Below are 6,941 nucleotides of genomic sequence, written 5' to 3' on the forward strand. Positions count from 1 at the left end.
ATAACATTAACAATGTCTCCAAAGCCATGACGGAAGGTGGTTTTCCAATACAGATTTGCGCAAAAATTAAGAGATTTTTGTCAAAATGTCCATCAAACACAATTGCGAGATGACTGCATTTCCACTGAGTGATGTTATGCAACTTCTCCTCTCGTGATAATATTCCAAGAAGCATGGCAATCGATTATTTCTATATCAGCCACTGCGCTAGTCATCATTATTTCCAATTGAAGGTGTTAGTCCACAACTTCACAGAGGAATTGTGGATTCAAAACTTCTGGATGACCCGCTCAACTTATGAAGAGTTGTGTGATGCAGTAACACCTCTTTTGGCGCCTGCTGCATCATGCCCGATGGTGTCAGTTTCTACTGACAATCACGTATAGCCATGGCATTATGCGACCTATAAAAGCCAAAAAATTGTTTCCATTGCAGTTTTGCAAAATGTGGCTTTTACAAATTGCCTGAATTACCACTTCATACGAGTGTAACAACTTTTTTGTGACAAATGGGAGATTTATTCCCATAAATTGACATGTTTCTATTAAGCATATTTTATATTTGCAATTTCAATTTGCGCTATTTGAGAGTTAATGGGAACCCACCTAGTGTGAAAGCAACTACCAGGACAATGAAATAAGCCACTATAGATTTTATTATTTATACTTGAACGTTTCCTACAGTGACATGTTAAAAAAAGGGGTCTCTCTAGCTCCGTGTGAAGAATCCAGCCTCCAGAGTTTGGATGCAGCCGCTCTGCAGGGCAGATGTTGCTCACTCTGAAGCAAACACCATCAGGAATCAAATGGACCATTTCAGACCACTCTGTCTTTGTCTTTGTCACTCACCCAGAGAGACAGAGAGAGAGAAAGAGAGGGGACTGGTGATCTGTGAATGATTTGCACAACTGCATGTTCTTGTTGCAGAGATGTCCTTGTGATTAGAGACACTGATGAATATGTAGTAGATGATTTATTATGTCAGGTTTGTTGATGGTTAGAAGATAAGAGATAATGTTTGGCAGTTTTGTACCTCATAAACAGTTATTTGCCACCTTTTAAAAGCCAAGCAACAGTCAAGTAAACACTCAATGTCATTAATGTCACTAACTTTGGCTCAAACTATAGTGAGGTCTTTTTAAAGTCATCACAGCCACTCAAAACCTTTATCAAGGTGTCTGCAGGTAAGAACTCTTAAAATATCTCAAATCCATAAATATTAGGCCTTAAAAGTCATTAAATAGTCTTTAATTTGAATTTGTGAGGTCCTAACTGCTACAAACATCTTATTTAATTACATTTATCCATCTTTTAATGTGTTTTTTTATCAAAATAAGTCAAGCTCTTCAGACTGAAAGTCACAAATCATAAAGCCTGAACCTAATACTGTCATTTTTGCACTTTCATGTTGAATAACTTAGCTTAATCTAATTAAACCTAATTAATCTAATTTTCCTACATCAAACCTACCTTTGCGCAGGATTCTATGTATTTTACTTTGGAGCAAAGTTTAAATAAGAAAAAGATTTTTATCCCAAAATAGGATTTAAATTTAATTAGAAATACATTCAAAAAGATTTTAAAGGCCTTAAATTTACCTGGAAACAACCTTTTTACAGGCATTATTCTATTTTTAAAAATCTTATTGTATTATGTTATTGTACCTTCTATTGGTGTTATTGGTTTATTCAGTTATAAAATACTTTATATATAATGTAGTTGCAAAAATATAAACAAAACAAGCAGATTATAGATATTGATATTTGGCCTTTACAGGAAGACAAAATAAAAAAACCCAGAACAATACAAATATATTTTTATGAAGTCATCTTTTACACATATAACTGAAGCATGCTAAGACACAAACACTAAATTCACATGAATTTCAACTTTTTTTTCTTTGGTAGCGTTTACTCATTGATTTCTTATTCACATCTCTATTTTTTCTTGCAACAAATCAATTTTCTCTTAGCAATCAATCAAATTAGTCTTATTTGTATTCATGTGTAACAGTGAAACACCCTGCTCCAGAATTATTAGAAGCAAAAGCAACAATTTAAACTACTTTCTGCTAAATATCAGGTATCAGAGGAGATAGCCGACTGTCTGTGGTTATAGGATAGGCCTGTTGGACTGTTTAAATGTTTAAAAGTTTGTCACTAAAGCACCTCAGACTCAACACCAGATCTGCTGAAAACCAGATTCTCTTCTCCTCTGAGCCTATTTTATTCATAAAGGACAAACAAAAGCTGTTTGGGGGGCAAAAAAGAAAAATCACCCAAAGTGTCGTTGGGGAACCTCCATCAATTCATTCCCCTAAAAAACCTCCTCTTTCCCTCCCCCACGTCCTGCTAAAAAAAGAACAAGTCCATTCAGCATTCATGTCAATAGTCTGTGGAGAGGAGGACGTCATTACGCGCCAACAACATGCGTCGGCGTGGTCAAGTGCCACGCGCTCGGCCTCTCTTCCGTTAAGCAGATAAAAGGTGGCATCTGTCTTTATTGTGCGAGTAAATCCCCTCCGCCATTGACCGCAGACACTTCACATGTTGATGAGGAGGAGGACGTATAGACGGTGGGCCCCCGCCGCTTTGTTCCCCCGAGGGGAGACGTTATGCAAATCAAACAAACCGTTTGTGATTTCCATCTTAGCAGGACAAATAGCATGTTGGTCAGACTGCCAGGACACCAACGGGACTTTTGTTGAAAGTGATGACACCTTTAAACACTGCATGTGCTTCCCTGATAGTTTGAGTTCTTTTTGTTCTCCAAAATCAGATCCTTTCTGCAATGTTTTGGAAATTTCACTATCTTTAAAACAGCCCTATGCAAATGTTTAGACAACTGAAAAAGTTTTTACCCAACAGTGACCAAAGAAAAACAAGGGAAGAGGAAGAACGAGGCTTTCGGTCTATCTAAACTAATCAACAGCGAGGGTCAGATGACACTATTCAAAGCATGGGCTGAGTGGTGAAGGGGCCCGGCACTGATTTGCATAAAAGTCGTTGGAAAAGTTTGTTTTTTGTCATGGAAAGGTGCAGAAGAAACCCAGTGAATGAGAACTTTTAGATCTCAGTGGATCCAGTTGTTTAGCTGCAGTTATATCATTTCTTTCTGTGTTTTTGAACTGACAATTAACTTTTTCAGGAGCTATATCAAGGTTTAAAGAAACTGATGGAGTGTCTGAGCATAACAAAATTAGCCTTGGATACAACTGTATAAGACTTAACAACTCAGCACCTTCCTATTGAACCAAACTGAATCCAAAACCTTACTCCATAGATTCCAACACGGCCTGCCATTTTCATATGGGAAAAAAACAAATCTGGATGCATCCAGAGGAAGACAATTTGAGCCAAATACAAATTACAGCTCAATGCTGGCAGAGAAGCTCCGTCTTCACTGTAATGTGGAAGATCGTTTTTCCTTTACAGAATATGTTGCATCACACGGCTGGTTTATGTGGGATTTTGAAATGACACAAAGTCTCCATAATCTTGTCTCTAGGTAATTTAAATTCCATGAAAATGGGGCTGCAAGTAGTCAACTGTTATGTAACATGTACAGTAGCCTGACTGGGACCAGTTGTTCTTAAAAAAGTGATGAGACAGTGAGCTTTTCTTTAATGGACCTACATTTTTGTCCACCGAACTTAGCAAATGACTAAAGTCTAATACTAAAGACATAAAAAGATATTTTACAGCCATTAAACTTGTGAATTGTTTGTGTTTTAACCCCATATACTTAATGTAAACTTGTAGGAAAGTAGTTTGCTTTTGCGCACCAACAGAAAGACGAAAAACCCTCAGAATCCTTAAAAGTGCTCGTCGAATTGTCTTCCCTCAGAATTGGAGGGAACTGTTTCATTAGTTTTCCGAACCGACAAGCCTATCGTCTTGTCTAATTCACAGCACAGTTTGTGCAGCAGCATGAGCAGAGGTGGAAAGTAGGTAAGGTTTTAACTTTTAAGATGCTCATTTTTTTTCTCTCACTCAACTACTTCTCTCATGTGCAACATCCCTGAAGCACTTGATGATTGACATTTTTTTCAGATGGCTTCAAGACTACAAACACATGCACGCAAGCTTCTTGGAGAGAGATTTGGCAGGCAGTGTGAAACATCTTGCAGGTTTTTTGTCTCATCTTTGAATGTCGCAAAACGTAAAAACACTTTTGCCTTTAGGCTTTGTATGACTCGGTTTGCCTGAAGCAGACTGAGGTCTTAAGGACTGTGCACCTGGAGCATATTCTTGAACTGCAGTCTTGTACTGTTCAATATTCTCGAAACTCTGTGTCCCACTACAACTGCTGCTTCTAAATTTGTTTGTTATTACAGATTTAGGGGGTTCTGAGTTTTCGTTCTTCCTCGAAGAGCTCAGTAAAGCCCCCTCTTGGGGGGCTCATTGGTCAAAACAGACAATGCTATTGCCAGACAAAAATGTTGATCCTACCAATTCTGCAAAATCCTGGATTATGTTCAGTGACATGTTATTTGTGTCCAAGATTTATACAATTCTGTGCTCAGTAACTAACTAAAAAGGTAGGGGTCTCTGTTTTTCTGTACTTTGACAGTCTTGATCATTCGATCGACTTTAACACTTGGTGAGTGTATTGCTGAGGACCATAGGAGGTGTAGTGTCAAGTGTGAGCTCTTGAGATCAACAAAACATATTTGTTAGTGGAGTGTTTTGTACACAATTTAGAATATTAAGACTATTAACTATTAACTTTAATTTGCCCAACAGCTTGCTGGCTACAGTTTGCTCTGTGCCAATTGCAATAGTATACTCAAAACCAGATGAGGACAGAGAGAACCGAGATGTTAAACTAACTCAAACTCAAACATTTCAAGCATCAGCACTGTATTTTTTTTTAATAAAAACTTGTGTTCCTGGAAATAGCCAGGTCCGAAATAGCAAGCTGTTAGCAAATGACGAGTACACCAACCCGATTGCCAGAAAAAATGTTTGGCATTATATGTTTCTGCAAACCACAGATATTTGCATGTTATTAATATAGATAAGCTGAAACTAAGTTGAAACCACTAAATGGCACACAAAGCAGTTGGTTATGGTTAAGAAAAGATCCTATTTTGGCTAAAAATTTCACAAATGGGGGCACAATCCCAGGAGAAAAAGTACCAACATTTCTTTCAAAAAACAACCACTTTTCGTGGCACTATCCCTGCTGATGGGTTGCTACAAAACACCCACATTTGAAGCTGTAAACACTATGTCACTTAATAATAATTTTAATAACATATTTGTGGTTTGCAAACACATACAGTGCCAGCATTTTCTTTTAGCAACTAAACTTGTAGACTAGCATTGCTAGAAAATATGTCCAAGGTAGTGCAGTGTTGAATTGCTTTGAAGTTGTTTGTATGAGCGATTCTTAAGAAAGCTGCAAGCAGAAATATCAGAGGCCAAGTTATTCCCATTGGGAAAAGGCAAATTTTGAACAGGCAATGCACTAGTAGTTAAAGGGAAAGATTGTGATTGTGACAAAGGGACTGTGGTTAAGGTCCAACTAAAACACAGTTTCAGTTAGTAAAATGCAAATGTCTGCAGGTTTGTGAAGCTACAAACTTCTTCTGCATTGACTGTGAATACATGGTTAGTGCAGAATTGTCAACTATGGATGTAAGTCTTGCGGTATTGTTTTGAAACATAATAATGTGCTTCATAAGTGTTTAGTGCGACTGAAGACATGGGAAAGTTTTGGTATTAGAATATGACAACAAAACATCAGAGAAATGAGCCCAAGAGCTTTTGGTATTTTTTGGTATTACGTACTTAGTTTTGCTTGGCCACATATCTGACTGTAAACAACTAGAAGACAGAGTTTCCTGCTAAAATAAGATTGTACGGGTCACCATAGAAGACATCGATCTTTTTTTGCTTTTTGCCAATATGCAATCCAGGGATTCCAGCGGTGCCCTGAATCCCCTGGAGGCCCCTCAAGTTTTTCTAATTTGACTCTGCGGAGCAAAGAAAACTACATAAACACACACAAAGTCTCTCACGTCTCTCATGTTTACAGCCCCTCAGCCCGATCACCGTGTAACCCCCCCCTCCTCCCCGGAGTTTATGAGATAGAATTTCAATCGTCTCTCCTTTTCCGAACTCGTAAACGGTGTAATGAGTTTCATTTGCTTCGGCTACGTTGGGCTCAAACCACTGAGGTGACCGCAGCAGTGTTCATAAAGATCACAGGGAATCCTCTCCCTCTCACACTCACACACACACACACACACACACACACACACACACACACACACACACATTGAACACACTCACTTCTGCTCAGCACATGCCAGCTCCAACTGGTGACTCCTACATTTGGTGTGAATTTCCAGGCCATTAATTTGGGGAACATCACTTCTAAAGGAAACTGCCCGACATTTGTGGTTCCTCTTTCAAAAGCTCTCCATTAAAGCCTCTATTAAGCAGCCCACACTGCATAAATCACCACTTAAACACGCAGCGCAGACACATGACAACAACATGCTCTCCTGTCTGCCCGTGGTGCGTGCATCAAAAAATGCCAACAGATTATTTAAAAAAGTCATTCTGTGAAAACATATGCATTAACATAAAAAAATCCTTTCTTTTCAATTGTCAAACATTTTAATGGCTGAAATTTATGTTAAGACATTCCAATTTAAGATTTTCTTTTCAATACCGCAGAAAAGCAAATGTCTTCATACCACAGTATACCTTGAAAATGGTATACTGCTGCAGCTCTCATTATCACATACATATACAGAGATTTAAACATTGTGGTGGAAATTACCTTTAAAAGTGTTACTTTTACTGAAGTTATCAACGTTAAAACATGTTTTTCTTTCAGTCAGCAGCTTGTTAAAGGGATAAAATCAACTTGTTTATGGGGGAGAATCGGCAAGAAAATGTTCTAACATAGGAACAAAAAAGAAATCTT

The sequence above is a fragment of the Plectropomus leopardus genome, chromosome 23, assembly GCF_026936395.1.
Source record: "Plectropomus leopardus strain MGB_pleo_1.0 chromosome 23, ASM2693639v1, whole genome shotgun sequence".
NCBI classification, from domain to species: domain Eukaryota; kingdom Metazoa; phylum Chordata; class Actinopteri; order Perciformes; family Serranidae; genus Plectropomus; species Plectropomus leopardus.